At 37.3% G+C, this 23,944-nt stretch overlaps 1 protein-coding gene across 3 annotated transcripts in view; it reads right to left on the reverse strand.

The window, feature by feature from the left end:
• The window catches only part of SEMA3A (semaphorin 3A), a 411,783-nt gene that overhangs the window by 320,881 nt on the left and 66,958 nt on the right, over positions 1-23,944 (reverse strand). Inside the window, exon 1 of one of the 3 annotated variants that reach the window (XM_054066968.1) lies at positions 21,423-21,546. The exons of the other annotated variants lie outside the window; for them this stretch is intronic. The gene's annotated coding sequence lies outside the window, so the exon portion shown is untranslated. Of the gene's footprint in view, positions 1-21,422; positions 21,547-23,944 lie in introns of those variants that run through there. 3 annotated transcript variants of the gene reach the window in all.

Consider the following 23,944-nt stretch of genomic DNA (forward strand, 5'->3'; position numbering starts at 1 on the left):
TCAAATAATTTTGTTTGCTTTGTGAATTAAATGTGGTTTTATATATATTTTTTTTGTAATATAAAAGTGCTAGCAAAGTGAAATCAGTATACTGAAATATATAAGTTAGATTCATAAAAAAAATATATATATAAGCATAAATGTATATATACGTATATATGTATATATTTCCTTCTGATCATGGTTAGGTGCATCTATGATGGTTTCCTGACAAGCTCTGCAGTCATACATCTTTGTTGTTCTAAGAAATAAGAAATAAAGATAATAACACATATTCTGAACAGTTTTGACAAATGCCTCCCCAGAACAGGTTATCCAAGTTAGAGAGGCACCTCATTCTTAAACATAACGCTTCAGACTGGTGGCGTTACTGGACTTAGTATGCTAGTGAAGATATAGATACACAAATTTGTCTACCCAGCAAACTCCCTGTGTTTTGTTACTTTAAACTTCCCCCCCACCAAAGGAATCTTGTATCTACTTCCTATGTACATTTCTATTCCTTTGGGCTTATTTCTTGAATTTAATTAGGATTTCTGTCCCTGGATTGAGAGGAAGAAAAATTTAGTTTTATATCTGAATCCCCTCTGATCTTAATAGCTGATTAGGCAGCAATTATTCAGCATTTCTCATGACAGGATCAGCAGAGCACCCAGTGAAGGTATCTGGCAGCAGGTTGAAAATAAAAGAGATCAGTATATTTTCGTATCAGGAAAATTTAAATTGTGAAGCTCACTGCCACAGAGTGCTGTGAAAACAAAAGATCTAAATGAGTTAAAGAAAGGAATAGCCAGTTTCATGGAAGCAAATTTTTTTTTGAGGCTTACTGCCAAAAGGATGAGGCCTGGGGAGGTGTCAAAGGGCAGAGGCATTTTATCCTCTCCCTCCTCTAAGTGTCTTCTGCTGACCACAGCCTTGAGCTGGACACTGGCATCGTCTCACCTCTGCTTTGACTCGAACAACAGTTCTCATGTTTTTATCACATCTACCAAAGTTAAAGGTAAAAGTATGATGGTTCTGCTCAGCCACCACATAGTATGAATGTATTACCATCTATGATGAGAGACAGATCAAGAATAATTCACTAAAATCATGAGAGTAGTTTATTAAATTAGTGCAGCAATTGTAACTTGAAGTGAATGGAGTATTAGCTAATTCCACCTGTAAACACCACGGTATACTGATTTAGATGAATGACATACCCCCTTCTATTTAAATACCTATATTTCCTATAGTATCTAATGGTTTTGTACTTTAATTGGCGTTTAACCAAATCTAGTAACAAGACTGTGTTTTCTTACAGGTACTGCTAAACGATGTAATATTACTTCCTGTAGCTACGGAGACCTTTGCTCTTGTTAGTGCTGCTATGCCATTTGACTGTAACCCTGAATAATCTTTAAAGAATGTTTTTAGTCATGGGCCCTTCACCTTCTGGTGATTTCATCCAGATACAATTTCCACAGGCTTTACTGGGTTAGACAGAATAAAAGAAGGGACCATCTGAATAAAATAAAATGTCACCATTAAATTGGCTTTTGTAGCTTAAGGTATAATGTAATGATATTTTCCCAACAGCTGCTTTCAGTTGAATCTGAAGTTTTAAAAACCTTTGCATCTGATTCAAGTAATAAAATGCAGGTTGTGTTACTTCCTCCTTCTGTGTCGTACACAATAATCAAAATGGCAATACTTTACATGCAACTGGTGGCCATTAGGAATTTTTACTGAATGTTAACATTATTTGATGACCTCAACATTTGATAAATGAATCAATCAATGAAAAGTTTCTTTAAAAATCAAGGAGTGGGTGGATGTTATTTTGGAATTAAACAATTCAGTATTTTTTTCCTAAAATTTCTGTTGCTCACTGAATTTTATTAACTGTAACTTACTGGTTATATTTTAATTTCTCTCCAATTTTACAACTAGATTGGGATAAAATGAGTGCAATTCTATATATCTTCCTATGTTACCTTTTATTCAGGGAGATTTTAAGTACAGACTAGAAAAAGAGATCACTTCATCAAGCACTGAAATACAGCTGTTGCTGAGGTGAAATCTAGCAACTGTGTGTCAGTGTACAAAACCAATATGCAAGAGTTTAAGACAGAGAAGGAAGAATAAACACATTGTCAGGAATTTGGTGAGGCAAAATCACGCTTGAGGCTGAAGTAGTCTATCACAATCCTGTAAACCACACTCCTTTTGTGAAGATCACTTCTTAGGGTAACTGAAATAAGTCTCTTAGTCCTTCATCGTATGTTCCTTACTATTATTGCTACCATGGTAAATATTGTACAAACATTGAGTATTTTATAAACAAATAAGAGAGACAAAGAGTTTAAAGGAGAAACTAGTCCATAGACATGAATGTCAATCTCAGGAAGGAAGCCAGTTCTTTCACCTATGCATCTCCAGCACTTTGTACCCCTTCCAGAAATGCTCCTTTTATCATGACCATCATCCTTACTCCTAAAGAGAGACTCTAACCATCTTATTTAGCATCTGCTGCAAAAACTTAATCAGAAGGTATTTTATGGTATACTAACATGAAGACTTTAGGTAATAGAGGACGGAAGGACAATGATGATTTTAGAGGAAGAACCGATGAATGACAAGCAAGAACCATGTTAGCAAGATCTCCTACAAACTACAGGGAACAAGGAAATTATTGTCCAGTGAAGTCAAAGTAGAAGAGAAACAGAAGGAGATTAAAAATAGTTCATGAAGGAGGATAGAGGAAGAGGGGGATGTGAACAGATTAAAAAGATGAGTCAGAACAGCAATAGAACAGCAGGAATGTAGAGTCCAGACAAGTGGGAGAAAAAGAGATTAGAAGGTGCATGAGGAAGTACAGGAAATTGTGGACTGTGTGAAAAGCAACGAGAAAAACAAATTACAGATTTAACTCCTAGTTGTGTTTCCCTAGGTCATTTTTGACCCAAATTGTTGAAATGTAGCTCTGTTTTCATGGGCAACAACTTCTTTTATTGAGGTGACTTTTCTTTTGCTTTTTATGATACCTTGCTTTTCCTGGAGAATGTGACAGGTTGATACTAGTTCAGTCCTTCTAAATGAGTTGATGCTTTTTGAAACCTGTCGGTTCTTCACTTCAGAGACAATGCTACTGCATGAAGCGTTCTCATTACAGAGATTAACATCTACTTTGACTCAGCTGTCTTCATCTTAAAAATAGCAGAAAGAGACGTAAGCCTTGAAAAAGTGCACCAGTGTCCCTAAAGAAGTCCTTTGGGGAACTTCTAAATGATTTTTGTTTTAATTAGGATTTAATAACTGTTGAATGACTGCTTATGCTACTAAAATGCAAGAAAGTATCAGTGAGAGAGGGCAAGAGCAAGGAAATTAAGAATTATGAAAAGTCAAGCACATATCAATATTTTTCAGAAATTCCAGGCTTAGATTTCAAAAATCTTACATAAAACATTCCTCTCCCGTACATCACCCTAGTTTTGGTTTATGTGTACTCACAATCTTTAGTCTTAATTGAAATTTTCTGTTATTTTGTATCTGATGACAGAAAGTGAAGTATAGCCACATCATGTCTGGTTCGCATTGGAATCATTAAAAAATATTTTTTTGCCTTCATGACACTTAAAACCATAAATCCCTCAGAATCCTGGGAGTTTTACCAGACATTCACAAAAAATTCTACATCCCATACTGTTCCAAACTAGATATGTTAACAGGTGTACAAAAGCAGTCATACAATTTTAATGAAATTTGACTTTTACTTCTAAATTTGCCATAAAAGATTTGGAATGAAAAAAATTCATCTTGGCAAACTGTTCTTGTGTAATTAAAAATATTTGAAGTAAAGTGAAAGAATTAGCATAAGCATTTACTACAACCATTTTCATTGAATTTTCAAACATAAGAAGTGACGTACTTCTCTGCTCTAAGACCAACCTCTTAAACATTCCCCTCTGGGGAAAAGAAAAATGCTTCAAATCTAATATCAGCTTTTAAGTCATTATACGGATTTTGGCTGGAATAGATTTAATTTTCTTCATAGTATCTCTGATGTGCTGTGCTTGGACTTGTCATCAAAATGCTGCTGACAACACAGCGATATTTCACCTGTTGCTTAATAGTACCTATAGAGCATCAAGGCTTTCTCTGTTTCTCATCCTGCACTGCCAGTGAATAAACCGGGGGTACACAAGAACAGGGACAGCTGACTCCAGCTGACCAAGGGGTATTCCTCCATACCCCACAAATTTATGTTCAGGAATAAAATTTGGCGAATGTGTGGAGTTTTCCAGGGGACTTGCTGAGCATTCACTGGCTGATAGGGAGAGATTGCCTTTGCATCCCTGTTTTTTACATTGTTTCTCCCACCACCACATTTTGGTTTTCCCTTTATCTGTTAAACTGTGTTTATCTCAACCCATGAGTATTCTCACTTTTGCCCTTCTGCTGCTGTGGGGAGTGAGTGTGCATCTGCATGGAGCTTAGAAGCCTACTGGGGCTAACCCACAATAGGGATATACGTTTTTCCACTGATCAGTGTGAGTATTTTGGTATCTGAGAATTACTGATGTTGATTATGCACATCGTGCACTGAAAAAAAAAATAAAATCACCTTCCTTCTAATGATTGAAGTTTTTAATAATCTTCATATTATTACAAGTATCCATGATTATACATTATAATTGCCAAATCGACCTTATCCTACATTTAGCTGATTGTTTCCTGTACTACCAGGTCCTTCTGTGATATTCCAGTGGCAGAAAGGAGGGTAAATCACATCCTGTTTATTTATCTCTATAATTTTTTTGTATTTTCTCATCATAAGGAACTCAGCAGAGTGATTCTTTTCTTCAACAAGTAGAGACTGAAGCTATGGAAGTTAACATTTCTGATTTCTAAGTTGGCACTGTACTTGGTAAGGGTCTCTATAGAGAATAATATTGGTACAAAGAAAATCTCAAGGGAGAGAGTCAAAGACCAGGACAATCCAAAATTTAGCACATGGTAAAAATATCTCAGATAGGAACACTCTTGGAAGAAAGTTACAGAGTTCTCAGGCTCTTTTTTCAGTGATTTTATTTCCCTAAATAAAACACCCAGATCCAACCAACCCCCGCGTACAGTCATCCTCTCTGGTTTTGCTGGAAGATTTTGTTGCCTATATCATTATCCTTTTTTTTTTTTTTTTTTGATATTTTTTAGTTTTCCCCAGAGACTCATATAATCATTTAGGTTGGAAAAGACCTTTAAGATCATCAGCTCCAGTCCTTAACTTAACACTGCAAAGTCCACCACTAAACCATGTTTCTAAGTGCCACAGTTACACATCTTTTAAATACTTTCAGGGATAATGACTCAACCACTTCTCTGGGCAGCCTGTTCCAATGACTGATAACCCTTATGGCGAAGAAATATTTCCTAATATCCAATCTGAACCTCTCCTGATGAAACTTGAAGCTATTTCCTCTCATCTTGTTGCTTGTTACTTGGCAGAAGAGGCCAAAACCCACATCAGTGTACCCTCTTTTCAGGGTGTTGTAAAGAGTGATAAGGTGACCCCTCGGTTTCCTTTTCTCCAGACTAAACCACCCCAGTTTCCTCAACTGCTTCTCATAAGACTTGTGCTCCAGGCCCTTCACTAGCTTCTTTGCCCTTCTTTGCACAATATTGGCTATTGGACTTATTGGCATCTGGGCACACAGCTGGCTCATGTTCAGCTGCTGTCAACCAACATTCGCAGGTCTTTTTCTAATGGGAATCTTTCTAGCCACACTTCCCCGAGGTTGTAGCATTGCATGGGGTTGTTGTGTCCCAAGTGCAGGATCCAGCACTACACCTCGTTAAACCTCATACAACTGACCTCAGCCCATCGATCCAGCCTGTCCAGATCCTTCTGTTGAGCCTTCCTTCCCTCAACCAGATCAACACTCCCACCCAGCTTGGTGTTGTCTACAAACTTACTGAAGGAGCACTTGATCTCTTCATCCAGATAATACATAAATATGTTAAAAAGAACTCTCTCCAACACTGAGCACTGGGGCTCCATTCACCACAACTTTTTGGGCATGATCATCCAGACATTTCCTTATACCAGTGAAGAGCATGCCTGTCTAAGCCATGAGCACCCATTTTCTCCAAAAGCTGTGGGAAATAGTGTCAAAGGCTTTACTAAAGTCCAGGTAGACAACTTCCACAAGCTTTCCTTCATCCACTAAGCAGGTCCCCTTCTCATGGAAGGAGATTGGTATAGTTAGGCAGGACCTGCCTTTCTTAAATGGTAACTGGGCCTGTTCACCTGGTTATCCTGTAAGTGCTGCATGATGTCACTCAAGACGATGTACTCCACAACCATTCCTTGGCACTGAGGTCAGGCTGACAGGTCTGTAGTTTTCTGAATCCTCCTTCTGGCTCTTTTCGAAGATGGGCATAATATTTGCTAGCCTACAGTCAACTAAGACCTCCCCAGTTAACCAGGACTGCTGCTAAGTGACAGAAAGTGCCTTGGTGAGCATTTCCACCCATTTCTTCAGTACTCTCAGGTGGATCTTATCTGGCCCCTTAGACTTGTGCATGTCTAGGTGGATTAGCAGGTTGTCAACAATTTCCTCTTGGATTATGGGGACTCCATTCTGCTCCTCATCCTTGTCTTCCAGCTCAGGAAGCTGAGTACCCAGACAACAAATAGTTTTACTGTTAAAGACTGAGGTGAAGAAGACATTAAGTTCCGCAGTCTTTTCCTCATCCTTTGTCACTAAGTTCTCCCCTGCATCCAACAAGGGCTGGATATTCTCCTTAGGCCTCCTTTTGCTCTGATATACTTATAGAAATATTTTTTATTGTCCTTTACCTCAGTTGCCAGTTTAAGGTCTAGGTGGTCTTTGTCCCTTTTAATTTTCTCCCTGTGTAACCTCATACCATCTTTGTAGTTCGAGCAAAGGACTAAATGATTACTTTTCTGTCTATTTCCCCCTTTTTCACAGCAAGCATCAGGACACTTAAAGAAGGAAAGAAAAAGAAAAAAGAAAATCACAGTAAAATAATGAAAAGAAAAGAGTTAAATGTTGCATGTATGCTATCAAATAGCTCTGATTCTAGTTCAGTGATAATCCCTGCCACATGTACATTAAGGTATGAGCTGACTCTTGCTTCCTTCCATAATCAGGCTTAGTTGAAGGGATGTCGGGCTGGACACCTTCACTCAAAGGAGACTATACTCCAGAATCCTTCAACTAATGGACTGATAACGATCACCGGTCTTCTGGCCTCAAGAGCAGAGAATTCAGCAAAAAAACCCAGCTTAAACAGATGACCTGAGGGCACAAACAACTTGGTTGAGTTTATCTGTCTCTGCCCTTGTGTCCTACAAAACCACCCATCTCTTTGCTTGAGGATGGGCTCTGGTTGGACTGTCACCAGTGGTGAAACATTCCTCTCAAACTTACTCGTGAGTAGTTGGCATTTTCCTTGGCAAAAAAATATTGTCAGAAATTCCTGCCAACCTTTGTAAAAAATCATCTTAAAAATATTGGGAAAACCACTATTACACCAGCCAATGTTGATTAAGCAGTTAAGTGGTTATTAATGGTATTATTACAGCTGCAGGTATTATGGAAGGAATAAGTTAGTGATTTTCCAGGGAAACAGCATCTGCAGAGAATGCCTTCTTTGTGATCAACTAGGAAAAACTCTCAATAGGTGTTAAAAATGGCATACTACCACTCATGGTACTTATTCTCATCTCTTTAAAGCCAAGAAATTGTAATTGCCCCAATGCAAAATACGTAATCAATTAGAAATCAAATAATTCAAAGAAGATAAAGGATTGTCAGAGGATGCTGTTTCTGTATATATCTCTTTTTTTATGTATACTTGCAGAAGTTATTTTTTTCTGTGCCTTTCTGCTCTCATAAATGAGCTGTCAATTTACATTATTGCAATTTAAGATTGAACAACTTCCTCCAAGAAGGTGTGTGATGTCATTCTACCTGATCCAGAGTTTATGTTCAAAAAGCCTGATCCAAAATCCACTGAAGCCCATGGAAAACTATTTCTATTGAATTTCAGGGAGGTCTTGGCTAAGTCTAGAAGAAAAAAAAAAAAAGAGATTTGTTTCCAACAGCGAAAAGCAGAAGGAAGTTCCCTGTGAACTTCCCGCTTCTCCTTCCGTGTTCTTGCATAAAGGAATCTGGCACTGTTCCTTATTCCTTTTCATTAACTCAACCTTATATTTATGAATCTTCTTTTATCATTCATCTCTTCAATTTATTCTCTTACCCTAACATAGGGTAAGCAAGATTTTTGCCATCCAGGAGACTCCTAGAGTGCATAGAAGACAATTTCTTAACCCAGGTAATAGAAACCCTTACCCGAGGGGATGCAAAACTGGACCTGATGGTCACCAATGCAAATGATCTCATCAGTGATGTCAAGACTGGAGGCAGCCTGGGGTGCCGTGATCACGCATTCATGGAATTCAAGGTCTTGAGGGATATGGGACAGGACAGGAGTATAGTCAGGATCCTAAATTTTGGGAAACCCAACTTCCAGCTCTTCAACGAGTTAGTCAGTATGATCCCCTGGGAAGCAGTCCTCAGGGATGAGGAAGCAGAACAGAGCTGGCAAATATTTAAGGATGCTTTCCGTGAAGCACAAGAGCACTCAGTCCCCAGATGTAGGAAATCACGCAGGGAAGCAAAGAGACCAGTTTGGCCAAGTCAAGACCTGCTGGCCAAACTGAAAGGCAAGAGGGAAATGCAAAGGAATTGCAAGTAGGGACAAGAGAAGTTTGAGGTAGTCAACAACTTTTTTGCCTCAGTCTTCACTGACAACCTTGCTCTTCCTGGGTCAATGGACAACAAAAAGAGAACCAAGAGGTATAGCCCTTCCCACTGTAGGGAAAGATCAGGTTTTTGACCACCTGAGGAACTGGCCTGACCAACCTAGTGGCTGTCTATGAGGGGGTAACCACATCAGTGGACACAGGAAAAGCAATGTGTGTAATCTACCTGGACTTCTGTAAAGCCTTTGACATGGTTCCATACAACATCCTTCTTTCTAAATTGGAGAGATATGGATTTGATGGGTGGATTGGTCAGTGGATGGTCACATTCAGAGAGTGGTGGTCATCAGCTCAATGTCCAGATGGAGATCTGTGACAAGTAGTGTCCCTCAGGAGACTGTACTGGGACCAGTGCTGTTTAGTATCTTCATCAATGATATAGACAGAGAGACTGAGTGCATACTCAGCAGTTTTGCAGATTACACCAAGCTGAGTGGTGCTTATTATACCAGAAGGTCAAGATGCCATCCAGAGTTGCCTGTACAAGCTGGAGAAGTGGGCCTGTGTGAACTTTATGAAGTTCAACAAGGCCAAGTGCAAGGTCCTACACTACGGTCAGTGTAATCCATAGTTTCAAAAAAGGATGGGGATGACATGATTGAGGCCAGCCCTGTGGAGAAGGACTTGAGGATGCTGATTGATGAGAAGCTTGACATGAGCCGGCAATGTGCACTTGCAGCCCAGAAGGCCAACCATATCCTGGGCTGCATCAAAAGAAGTGTGGCCAGCAGGGCAAGGGAGATGATTCTGTCCCTCTGCTCTGCTCTTGTGAGACCCCACCTGGAGTATTGTGTCCAGTTTTGGAATCCCCAACATAAGAAGGCTATGGAATGCTTGGAAAGGGTCCAGAGGAGGGCTACAAAGATGATCATAGGACTGGAGCAGCTCTGCTATGAGGACAGGCTGACAGTTTTCTTATTTAGCCTGGAGAAGAGAAGGCTCCAGGGAGACCTTGTAGTGACTTTCCAGTACTCAAAGAGGGCATATGAGAAAGCTGAGGATGGACTTTTTACAAGGGCATGTAGTGATAGGACCAGGGAGAATGGCTATAAGTTGGAGAGAGGAAGATTTAGATTAGATATTATGAAGAAATTCTTCACGATGAGGGTGAAAAAGCACTGGCACAGGTTGCCCAGGGAAGTTGTGGCTGCCCACTTCCTGGAAGTGTTCAAGGCCAGGTTGGATGGGGCCCTGGTCTAACAAGAAGCGTCCCTGCCCATGACAGCAGGGTTGGAATTAGATAATCTTTAAAGTCCCTTCCATCACAAACCATTCTAAGATTAATTCTGTGATTCTACAATATACCTTCAACAACAGATAATTCAGCAGCTGTGAATCAGTGGGGAATATTACAGTTTAATGATTTAAAATTTCTCTAATGTGTCATTGCTTCTCAGCTGATGTTTTATATAATTGACCTCTATATTCTTCATCACATGTGTTGATATGGGTACGGAGCACTGTTATATGACCCTTACTTGACATTCTTACCTCAGTTTAATTATTCACCATTAACGATCACTCTTTGCGTTTTGTTATTCTTCACAATTTTACATTTATATTTCTCTAAATTCCCTCTGAAATTATAATTCATAAATTTAATAAATGTCTTGTTAAATTTAGACATTATTTAATGACATATGAAATCTGCCAGATGAGTTGCAAGATTCCTCCAAAATGGGATTAATGGCATACTTTTATTTCAGAAGTAAATTGTATATCTATATTCACATTTCTGAAGAACTGACATAATACAGAAGCAGGACTCAAGAGGATATTAATAATTCTGTCATCAAAGAAAGTTTGATTATTATATTTACAACATGATCTGCAGCCAAACTCGAAATGATGAGGAGAAAACAAAACACTGAAAAATAGCTCACAAAGTTGGCACTACACACACTATACAAGCCGTGAGGGGTATGTGAGCAAGTGACACTGATTCCAGCATATTGCAACAGTGAAGTGATTAACTCCACCATAATAATAATGTTCTTTTAATGCATCTTTCAAGGGTGTAATTATAACTAGTATTACTAAAGTGCCAGCTGAGACCTATTATTCCTTGTACCATGTGCTATGCTACAGGCACAATAAAAGAGAGACACTTCATGCTATTACAAGATCTGGATACGTACCATTCCCTGCATGTCCATGTTTCTGTTCATATGGCAAAGGCACATGTTACATGAAGGGCTATGGTGAACTTTAGTTCAAGGATCTGGAAACTGGGAAATTAAGGTTACACTACAGAGCACGTTTGCACTTCTGCAGAATAAAAGTTTTTTTTTCTCGCCTCATTTTTCATGTGTTTTACAAACTGAAAAAAGTCTCTTTTATGGAGAAAGTTGTTAGTTTTCCTTTTTCCATCATGGCAATTGCATGGTAATGTTCATTTTTCTAAAGCTTGAAGGGAAATGCTGAGAGATTAGACTTTAAATACTTTCATATGTAAAAAAAAAAAAAAAAAGAAAATGAAGGAAAAAACTACCCCCAAAATATCCAAGGATCTTGTTAGTTAGCCAACAAATCCAGCTGGGGTGCCTGATCCTCCACTGTATAAATGGTCCCAGTCCTACTGAAGGTAATAGCAACTTATTTGTGCCAGCTGGGGATCTAGCCCATGAGGCAATAAAGCAAACATGGTAAAAAATCCCATCAAACTAAACATAATACTTATAATGTAGGCCTCCTCCAAGGGCTCCTAAACTAATAAAATCTGAATTGAGAGCAAGGACATAATTAGCTCTGTTTGTGTCATATTTAATTTTATCAATGATGTATCTAGCTGGTCCCTTTTCTATCTGTATTCATTGTTTTCAGGCTAGACTTGCTTTTTGCTTGTATGTTTGCCAGGGGTTTGATGGTATTGATGTTCTCTGGAGTTAACCTCTGCAGGAACAAAATGTCTTTATATTTGCACAAGGGTACCTAATAACATCAGGGTGAATTCATCATTCGTTCCTAACCTGCTCCTAAATTCACTCTAGCCATTGGAAAATGAACTATTAGACTGCCACTTAATTTAAGTTTTTCCTTATTTTTAATTATCCTGAAGTAAGCCTTACTTATTTTTTTGTGCCCAGATATTTTTTTTAAATGCAAGACCACAGTGAAATAGTAACAACCGTTAAACGTACCTGTCTGAAAAGCAGGAAATTTCTTTTCTATGTTAAGGTCATATTGTTCCCTCAAATTCACCACATTCTTCCTCCCTCCCTTGTTTTATAGGGTGGGTAAAATCCATACTGTATGTGAAAATTCACCCCACTGCTGGTTTGCATTCCAGCATTCTGACAATAATTAAGAGGTTATTTATAAATATTTTCAACATCCTTGTTACAAATTAGTTTGCTAAACTGTTTCATAGACATTGATTTTGAATGTGAACCAAATAGGATCTTGCTATATTTAATTTTCCCTAGTATATATCATGCAGAAGAAACTTAATATCCACTCATGAAAGTAGCTCAAAGATTGATGGAAATATGATGATGTATTATCAGTATGAGCAAAATATAGTTAATTAAAGCAAAAGGTTAGGACCATATGAAATATGAACTCATTGAGACCTAAAGTTTTACATATACATGGCCTGATTCTACTGTACACCAGAGATGTAAAATGTGAGTTACATGAAAACCATTCAAGCCACACCTCTAAAACATGTAGAACTGATAGAATTACTACTTTTATTGTCTTGAAATGAAGAGAAAGGCTGCAATCAAAACCGAACAGAGAAACACTGGTAACTGCAATTAAATTACTTTGGTATTTCTTTTCCTTAGTGCAAATACCATGGGATCTTATTTCTTGTTCTGGTGCCCATGCTTTCAGAGGACTTCACGTATCAAGTAAAGAGATGGAAAATATTATTTATAACTTAAGATCTTTGAATTTAATTCCAGATTTATCATGTGTATCATTAAGCACCTAATACAGGCATCTCAAGATTGGAAATGAATATTGTAGAGTCCTTCTATAGTTACTACTGGTCTTTCAATGGAAAAAAGACTTATGTCCAGAGGGAAACAGTATCAACCTAAAAATGAATCATCTAATGGAGGTTCTTACCTCACCCTAGTGAGCATATAAAGTCCTTAATAAACCCAGACGTTAACCTGGGACAAGTATCTGTAAAAGAACACCATTTTTTTTTAGACAAAAAAAAAAAGAGAGGACTATAAAATATGTGGACAACAACATTACAAAAATAAATAAATGGAATTGGAGTTATAAAATCAGTAATACAGAAATTACAATTAACTGCTACAGCAACCTGGATTTTTTTATCACGTGTTCTAATTCTACTGTGACTATTGGATTTGAAATAGGAATGAACTCAGAGCAAATGAAATCCTATATCCTGTGAGTTTGGTTAAACAGCTTTTTAATTGACTGTCACCAAGTTCTTCCCCTTCCTTCCAAGTAATTAAAAATCTACCTGTTCTGTACTTCTTTCTAGCCATAAAATCATGCAGGAACCAGATGGGACCTCAACATGCATATTCCTTTGAGCCAGCAGTGAATTCTGTTCTTAACGATTTTGCTGTCTGCATTATCTGAATGCTAAGTCCCATATATATGTCACAGATGGTAAAACAGTGCAGAATTTCAAACACAGAAAACAGGTATATAAAGGTATCAATGATTCCTATGATTTTACAGTGCAGAATTCTTGCTTCTGCTCAGTCTCTTTGTGATGTGCTAGACATTGCACATAGAATCTGGGGAGTCAGCAGGTCTCTGCAGGTGGACATTCCCAGAGAACAGCAAGGACCTGGCTTGGCGAGTCCAAACCACCCACCTCGCAACATTCGGCTCCGGATAGTGTCCTGGGATTGGGGCCCAGAACGCTGATGTTCTCTGCCTCCTCTTGGCTGGTAGCACTCCACAGTAAAAACTATGCCAAGGATGATGTAGACCTGGCTCAAGAAACAAGGAACCACAGGAGCCTTCTTTTAGTCATATAAATTCCACACTCGCCTGTTGGAAAAGTGCGTACAAAACCTAGACTTCACAAAAAGAGGCATTTTCATGGAATTGCAGTGTCACTTTAGGAAGAAAAAAACCCAAAAAGAGCCCCCTAAAAAATAAAAAACATGCTCACTTCTCTAAAATGGATTGTGCACAACAGCACTAAAACTGAAGTGCTAATTCACAGAAATCCATTCTTTTTATAATGGATTCCACTATCAAAACCAGTCTGGAGATTGGTCTTTCGTGAGACTGAAGGAAAACCCTCTTTGAAATTCTGTACTTATAAACTCAGATATTTTTTTAGCAATGCTCTCTGCTTGTCTTTGCAAAGATTTCCAGAATATGTAAAGAGTGCGACATTAAAAAATGTTTTTCCGAAATGTCTCAATACTGATTTTGCAGCTTCTTCTACAATTCTGGTTAATTAAAGGTAAATTAAACCCAGCTATGTCACCCAATTACATCCACATTGCCTTTTTTATTACATGTGTCTAGGCTGACAGCATAAAGAATTGCCTCCAACAGAAGAAAAGCAAATTATTCTTTATTTAAACTCTTGGGATGGCATTTTAATTCTTTAACACTTGATAAGCACTTAACAGAAGAGGACAAAATTACCTTAAAGAATCAAACCTTCTGTTTTTCAATTGACTTCAGTAACTTGAAGCTTTTTAATTAAGTACACCACAGCGGTTTATTGCTTTAGCTGGTTCTCTCTACCTTTGAGTCTTCTAAAGTATAAACCCTTTTATGTGGTAATAATGTTCCATATAGGTTTTCAAACAGCATAAAGGTATTAGTTTAGCCTATTTATGCTTAGCTCTGTACATCTGCTAAGTAATTGCTTTTTTCTTAAATGAAATATTAGAACACTAGACCAACTACTTTGTATGTATAGACACTGTGGATAGTGTATCATAAAATCATTTATGCTACAATAATTAAAGCTATGTCAGCATTTTCATTATAAATTCCATTTTCAAGTGTTTATAATTCAGCCATTAAAAATTGTCTTGGACTCTTTCCACCATATCTGAAGGCCAAAAAAAAAAATCCATAAAGAAATTTACAAGCTTTGAACACTTGCTTTGCAGGTGTAGAACTGAAAAACAACTTTGATTTACACGTGGATTTTGACAAGTAGCCACTGCCATTTTTAAAACCAAACAAATCAAAACACTTGAGATTATCAGGTTCATAAAACTGTACTTTCTATGAAATTGCATTAATTGATGCAAATGGGTGTTGTCATCCCTCATCAAATTTGTGATTGGTCATGAAAATAGCGATAAATGCTAACAACAAGTAAATTTGTAGTCTAGAAGATCTTAAATCTAATAATGTGAAGTGTGATTGACGTATTCTTTTATGAATGCGACTGCATATATATTTAACTCTTTGTAAAGGTGCTAAATCAAACCCCCATGCTAAACCCAAGCACTGTGGAAGTCAGTGTGAGTTTTGGCTGAATTTTCTCTCTGGAGACAGCAGTTATCTGTTTTTTTTCACAGATCTAATACAGCATGGGCATCAGCTGTGTCTGCTTTCCCACAATACCCGGTTAATGTGCTTTAAACCTGGTGTGAAGAGAGCCATTGCAGTGATAACAAAGTAGTTCACTTGACATGTCATTAAATCTTTTTTCTCAGACTGCTAAAAAAGCTGCCAAGTAAGGTCACTTGGACGGAATTTTTTGTAACAGGACAAAAGGATGGACTGAGGAACCCGACTAATTCCCTGAAATAGCAAACAGGACATTGCTTGCTGTATCGCTGCCACCTCACACATACATTTATCAAGTTGTGAAAATCTGGCCTGTGAAGATGTAGGACCACTGATCCATGGACCATCAAGCTTTGTTGGCACGCTGTGCCCTTGCAGATACATAAGGAGTCCTGACAGAGTTGTTCTTTGCAATGCTGACCATCTGCACAGCCTTCTCAAATCTCTAGTACATCAAACAGAAATGAACACTATCTCTATTAAATTAAGGGTGTTTTTTTTCCACTAATAAGGTTGGAAGTGTGATTACCTTTCAAGTAGAATAACCCTTCTATCTTCTGTCCTATCCTATCCTATCCTATCCTATCCTATCCTATCCTATCCTATCCTATCCTATCCTATCCTATCCTATCCTATCCCATCCCATCCCATCCTTGTTATAAATCAACACTGTAGCATTGTATCCCTTTTCTGCTCTGCATTAACCATTGGAAGATCTGTCAAGGAGGAGTCTTTTCATCTTGTTGATGGAGGCAACTGGAAATAGTTTTTGCTCTGCTGAGCAAAAAGCTCTGCAAACCACTGTTCTCAGGCCCTATTCACATCCATTCTGTTATTATGTGGCTTGGAGAGTCACAATGCTTCACGTGCCATCCTTATGGCCATAAAATGTGACTATTATTTTGTTTTGGTTTCATCTTGATAAGTATGAAATATTGTGAAGACTGTGTTTCAGCTGCTTAAGTGCTGTTTTTAAAGCATAATGCCCAGATTCATTAAGTGAATGCCCCATTTTTTGTTAGGCTGGACTCAAAATACTTCTTGTGATGATGGTGGAAGACTCTGCATTGGATAGAGATGGTATTGTTGTTGACACACTCGTCTGTAAATTTTGTGTCCTTCTAGAAAGCCTTTTGTCCTCCTTAAAATCTTAACTAGGACAGCAGATATGTGAGGCACTATCCCCATTGAGTCAACTACAAGACTTCTTATTGGACAAGAGTATATTTGGGCTTACTAATAAACTAGTTCTTTCAGAATTTTACAAAAAATTATTTAGAAAAAGAGGGTTTGTTTTTTTTTTTTCCTCACGTCACTACAACTGTTTATGTTGATGCATAAGAACTACGATTTACAAAACATTGCTAAAACAGTACCACATATTTGTTCTCCAGTTGGAAAGGTCTATTTGTGCTGCAGGAAGATGTACTGAGTTAAAAAATTTTCCAGTAGAAATCACAGTGCTTTGTACCATGCATGTTTCTTTCATTTTCTCTAATGTAAATCTGGAAGGTAACACTAATGTTATTACACAAGTAAGACACACATCTGTGATATGCACCATGTGAACTTGCTGTGCAGATATTTCAAAAACTAATTTACATTCATGAAACTTTTAAAGTCCAGCACAAAGTTCTGGAAATTTAACAAACACACTTTTTACCTCAACCCTTCCTGTGTGCAGTACTGTTGGCCAATTTGTCCCAATTTTACAGGTTTTTAATTTCAAAGTTATCAGAGAAACAAAACTTGTAGCTGGTGTTACTTTAAAACAGTTCAAAATAAAAATTGAGTCCTGCTGTTAATTTCAAGGAAGCAAATGAAAGAACACCTGAGTTGAATTTAACATAGGAAAACTAAAATAAGATCTGGAAAACACTACAAAACAAACTTATTGTTTAGTCTAGCTGAACCTTTTTCTCACTCTTAAATTTAAAGGAAAAAAATAATGAAAAATAAATTATTCTGATTCATCGTTTCCTCTACCACAATTTTCAGAGTTTTTACACCAGAGTATAAGCTACTGAATCAAAGTCATAGTCATTGTGCATGGGATTTGTGCATATCATGGGGTTCATATATCTTTATCACCCTTTAAAGAATAACAGTAAAAAAAATACCCAGAAAGCCTTTCCCATTAATCATTTCAAGAAAACTCATATTTTTAGAACAAGGACAGAGGCATATTCCTCTTTAAATGTACTTCTTTTGTTTTCGTAACATCTGCACTCCAGTGCCTCATAGGAAGAAGAGGATAATACATATCTTGGCTTTAGAAAAGCATGATTTTCAATTTCTTATGGTAGCCTTACTTCCATTATTCCAGAACATTTGTATCTACTGCCATCAGCAGCCAGGTTGCTCACCTTTATTGAAGACCAATCTACTAGTAATTGCAAGAAAGAACGCTCGACAAACTGGTACTGGAATATCAGAATGATAAATCAGAATAAAAGTGTTATTTCATACCAACACCCCATGTGACCATCCTCAAGTCCATATATTAGGAATAAAATTAACAACAATCAAGAGATCAACACCTCTTTACTGTTATACCTGAGCTAAAAAAGTGAAAAGAACAAGTGTATGGTATTTTTAGACTTTTATTCTGATACAAAGCTGCAAGACACAAAAGGTAATCATCATCTGAATGCACTAGATATTTTGAAAAAACCAGTTGTTTTACCTGACATGATTTAGTTTTAATATAGACAGCAACAAGAAATCTTTAATTGTATCCAGATTCTGAAATATTGGTTTATCTTTAAATCTGACCTACTTATATTAAATGTTATTTAAAAAGTATGTGTCAGAGATGCACTACCAAAACCTAATTATCAATAGACAGAAGCTTTCTAGATCAAAAACTTAGTTTCCATGGCAGTACCTAAAATGCCCTCTTAAGTAAGAGCTCATGCATCAAATCAGCATTGATACTTAACACAGAAAGAATGAAATCCAAATTCTGTTTATTTCTACTTAAACTCATGGAACTAGTCAAGACTTCAGAAAATAAAATCTGAAAATCTGAAGTGTATTGGTGTAAACAGTTTGATTTTAATGTAAATAGCACTAGCACTGCTTGCTAACTAGACTTGCAGTAAATTTGCCTTAGTAGAACAAAGATCTGAACTATCTTACAGTTGATACTCTTTGTGAAGAATAATAATACAGATGAGGAGAAACTTTCTTCAGTGATTGCTTATGGAAAATATTATGGATTTGTGGAATAGACATGATTTGAGGTTTTCTTGTAACCCTAGCTAATGTCCTGGTAATCTTTTGATGCTCATCAGTAACACATTGTTATGCCTATAAGCACTTTTTCTACATCTTTTTCAGTTTAAGACTCATTAAATCTTTAGCAACCATGAGTAACAATATCAAAGGAGATAATACAGGATTCATTGTGTCATACAATACCTATAGCTTCCACTACACTAGCAAATGGGAACAAAATTAAAGCCTTCTGTAGAAATGTTAGTAACAGAAAGACTTGCTTAATATTCAAGTCTTTGGTGAATTTTTGTTAATAAACAGCATTATCAAATTATGTCTATTAACAAAATATTTTCGAAAATAGTACCGACTGACTAACAAATTCTGTATCATTATGCATTACTCAAGTGTTAAATACTGTGCTTCCTTTATAAATCTTAAGCATAACTGACAATTTAGCATTGGGCTCTTAGTTGAACATAGACAGAGCTAAAAATCTCAAATGTCTGTGCCTAAACTAAGCCTCCTAGGCTTAGTTTAAACATTTAAACAAAAGGGCTAATGAAGACTGAAGATTTAGGTAAATAAATTGTGCCGTCAGATCTGGAAATATTATAAATTCTGATTTTCTCCCCTTTCCTCCCATAAAATTAATTGTAAAAGAGGATAGTGTAATAATCCCAATAACAGACTCACGGTCATAATAAGCAGATGGGAAGAAAAGGTATCACATGATGCTTATATAAAGTATTTTAACGTTATTCTGTTACAAAATTGGTGTACAAAATTGTAGATAATACTGTAACTTATATGCAAATGCATAACATCTGGATGAAAAAAAATACATTAAACCCCAATAGTTACACTGCATGTATGACCAAAACGCATGACACTTTTTTTAGTTTTCTTGAATAAAATTGACTAGTGAACTGTAATAAATTTTGTCAAGTGTGTAAATAGAAACTTAGCAGTAGGTAGAATCTTCATCCTTTTTTTGTTTCCATCCCTAAATGCCTTACAGAGCAATGAGTTGCATTGAAGACAGATGATAAAGTACCATCCGAAACAGGGTAAGCAGGAATTTCTTGTGAATTCACACTTGCACTTTTCAGCTGTGAATAAAAAGGACTGCTGATAAAGTCTAAAAAAAGTCTTTAAAGTCTAAAAAAGTCTTTAAAGTCTAAAAGCCATTTTCCACTGTGTTACATTTTGGAGAGGGAAAATGACTCTTGCTCTTTATTAGCTATACTATTTATTAGTGATTTAGTTCTTTGAACATGACTGTCTATTAATCACCGTCTGACCTCACCATCAAGGGGCAGTTGTTGGAGCCAGAGAATAACTGTACTACCTGAGTATATGAAATGAACGACTACAGTGTTCATGCACTAGAAGAGCCCCAATGAAATTAGATTCTCTCCCTGTAGGGGGTAGACGTCGACCACTGTCTGATGCTAGCAACTACAGGTCTAAATATTTCTCCTGAGATGGTTGTTTTATCTTCCTAAACTTCCAACTTCATCACTTTCAAATTGTCATATTTAGAAAATTATCAGACTGGAGTTTTTTAAGCAGCAGAGTTAGGTTAATGTCTATCATGCACAAAGAATACCTGTAGCAGCCTAAAGCCATGGCTAATTAAAAGGATCATATATATTTGTCTGTCCAAGAGCAAAGAAAATAACTCTTCTGCAGAAGGGAAGACTACTGAAAGCTCTTTATAGGCATAACTACAGACTCATTTGTTCCAATTCCAGTGTTGACAACAGCCACCAAGCTGGGTAATAGTTCAGAATAAATTAAGCCTAAAGTGAGAAGTGTCATCTCATTGGATCCTCCAGAAAATAAATTCAGACGCACTTCTGGTATGCATTCTTATACCATGTCATCATCTACTTGAGAAGCCGACAGATCCTTTTTCTAATGCATGTGTTTATTTCTCAGACAGAAGATTTTGTATATGCAATGGACACATTCTTTTACATTGGCTGACATTCCACCTGAAAGTCCATCAGAGTAAGCTTGTTAATGTGCTTCAGGATATACACTACAGTAGTAAACAGACTCCCAATAGCAAAGTAAAACTCTGGTAGGAGGCTCAAAGAATACGTGTGTGTTAAGATCAAATCTTGACTTAAGTTCAAGCGCAGTTTAACAGCGAATCTGAAGTTGTAAATGCAAAGTAAAGGCAATTTTAAGGCTGCTTTAAACCAAGCATGAAAGACTGAGGAGTCAAAGTTGAGATTCTATACATCTGGTTCTAATATGTCTGTTGTATTTTAGACAAGCGATCTTCTTTTTTTGTTTTAAGCTTTACTATCACTGTAGTTGATACAGTTTGTTAGTTTATAGTTTGGCAGCATTCTCAGAGCGTCTGAATCAGTGGTTTGGTAAACACAATAATGCAGCTTTCATTTTCAGATTAAACTACTTTTTTCCTTTAATGCCTAACATTTCTAATTCTTGCTTCCTCCTTTCCTTCTTCTCTGCCCCCCCCCCGATAAAAAAGGTTTTTACTTTTTTCATGTAAGAATTTTCATTTATACATTTTGTAATAAAAATTATTAAATCCTACTTCTACTCAGTAACCAGATATTGTATAGGCATGTATCTTAACAGAGAAATGGACCTATGTGTTACTTATATCATTCTACAGCTCAGTTTGAGATAAGAAAGCTGCTCAGACCAGCTGTATGGTCTGAGCAATCAGTCTGAAGTGGCAGGACAAGGGCAGACTGTAAAATGAAACAGGAAGAAATACACAGAGGATCTGCATGCAAACATTATTCTGCTTCATTTCTGTGTCAGCCTTTAGAGGATTCCTTCAAAAGTAAACACAGCAAATTAATTCCCAAGTAAAATAAGTAAACACAAATTTTCTACTTACTGTGTGCTATGCTTTGTCCGTGCACTGAAGAGAAGAGACAGTTCTGCGGCGCTCACCTAGATCCAGGTTGCTTCCTAAATTAGTCATACACATAAGCTGGAGGAAGCTCATTGACTTTCTAACTGTGCAAAGAGCAACCCATCTCACTGCTGCTAGACAACCCTTCAGGACACTGTGCTGAACTTCAGCACAAGAGCACAGCATCTATTACGCTTGAGGCTCTACCATTTCACCTACACCTGGGTGGATCTATCAAGCCTCATCTCTATTAGGGCAGTTTGAGTATGAGGTTTAAAGAAAAAAATAAATAGAGAGAGGGAGAGAGAAGGGAAGGAGTGAGGGAGAGAGAGAGAAAAAAAAGAGCTTGCCGTTGTCACACTTGTTTCCTATTAAAGAGCCTTACGGTGGATTGAGTAATTGTGTACGAAGGTAGTCTGGCTGGCAGATGTGTGCAGCCCCAGTGGAGCACTAGATTCAAGGCAGATGGGTTGTACCAGGGCGCAAACAACACTGGAAAAAGAGAGACGTGATTAAAACAGCAGGCCGCCGTTTTACAGTGCGAGAAGTGGGGATAGCATGAAAGCTCCCAGGAACTAAAGTTCCCCAAAATGGGAACTGTACAGACACAAGCAAGCTGCAATAAAACAACCCTGATAAAGCACAGACGATGATCAAATTGACCGAGTTATGCAATCCTGAAACCATCATGATTATTAATGAGCCTCTCTCCCCTCCTCCTCCTTGCAGGCACTTACATTAGAAATATTCAGTTGCAAAGACCATGAGCACGGGTTTATTCAAAACAGAATCCTGGGCTACCGTACAGTCTGAGGCATCTTTTGGAAATGGATTAGAGTTGCTTTGAGGGTTTTACATTGTCTGTCAGGTCTGGTTCTTTTTAAAAGAAAAAGAAACTGAATGGTGGGAGTGAATCTGTCGTTAACAGTTATTTCTGAGAATGGCTGAAGCAGATTATCAAAGAAATGAACAAGAAATCCTTATTACAAACTTCTGTCTGACATGCATAGGGCCAAAATCAGTCCCAGTATAACCACACCAGTATATGTCAGGGGTGATTTTGTCCTTCTGCCTCTCCCAGGTTATTGAAACTTGGCTACAGCAGATGGTTGGAAAATCCCTGTTATCACAACAATGGTTTGTAATAGTACACGTTTAACTCCTACGCAGATAGGAGAGAAGGGCTACTTGTATAGTACTGAAATTATCTCAAGTGCTGAGCCCCAGTGTGTGAGCTTGTGTATGTACTGGTTGTCCACTTTGAAGTTTAAGTAGTTCTTAAACAGTCCTCACCTGCCATTTGCCAGATTTCTGCTCAGAAACGATGAATCTGATATAATTCCCTCAGTGAATCTCCACTGCATTTTTTTTCCACTAACAGTGAAAGACACCACAGTGAAGATGTTGAGTTGATCAATGTTGAGAAACAAGCACAGCAAGAAGACAGTTCATCTGAACCTATGGAAGTATCTAAAAAGGTTGGAAAATTTATACCCTGTTCTTTTTGATTGTCACTGTACTTCAGATTTCAGTTAACTAAGGTAAATCCCCTAACCTGCCTGTCTGAACCTCAACCAGTTTAAATTAACATTTATCAGCATAGTTATGATATTTTACAAGAACTGATATTATGGTTTTGTAGCCCCAAACTCCACTACTACAGTATTCTGGGATACCATTGTAGGATACTATAGTACTTATTTATTTTGTATAGGCAATGCTAGTCCTTAATATCTACCAGCTGTTTTATCAGACCCTTTAGACAAGAATGGTTTATATACAAAATCCTATGGATATTTCCCCTGTAAGCTCTTGTTATTAATTTTTCAATAAGGTCCATTCATATCCAGGTAACTGAAACAGCAAAGGAAACATAAAAAATAGGTATTTTTTTTTCTTTTCATAACAAAGTTCCTTTATTCCATGTCCTAGAATTGTTATAGCACAAAGGGACTTTCACAAGAATGTATTTTTCATTGCTTCTCCAGTTTAAAAGGCTAGATTGTTGTTGGCATGCTCCTCTCTCTTAATGAAGTTTCTCAGTCAAACAAAAGAACTGAAGCAAGAGTTAAGGATTAATGAGGTTTAAAACTCTTACACAGGAGTTACATATACCTAGAGTTAGCAATCATCTAAATTTGAAGTTCATCAAAAGGCTTAAATTCTGTGTATGGCAGTAAAAGAATGCTTCGGGCCTCACAATGCTGAGAAGTTTGTAGTCCTTTTCATGCCTAAGATTTTGGGATTTTTTGAAAGCAAGAATTTCACCTTCAATCTAGAAACATTTTGTCAGACTGCTGATGGAATAGCCTTGCACAAAAAGGACTTCCAATTTTCAAAGATAACTGAATGTCTTTCAACACCACTACTGTCCAGGTAATAGCTACACGGTTTCTGGAATTAAATGCTTCCAGTGCCTGTACTCTTCATGACATAGGAAAGGATTCCCTGACTCAGATTTAGCATGGGAGAGCTACATTATTTAGCCTGGTAGCTGAGACATT

This window comes from Cuculus canorus, chromosome 1 (assembly GCF_017976375.1).
Source record: "Cuculus canorus isolate bCucCan1 chromosome 1, bCucCan1.pri, whole genome shotgun sequence".
Lineage (NCBI taxonomy): Eukaryota > Metazoa > Chordata > Aves > Cuculiformes > Cuculidae > Cuculus > Cuculus canorus.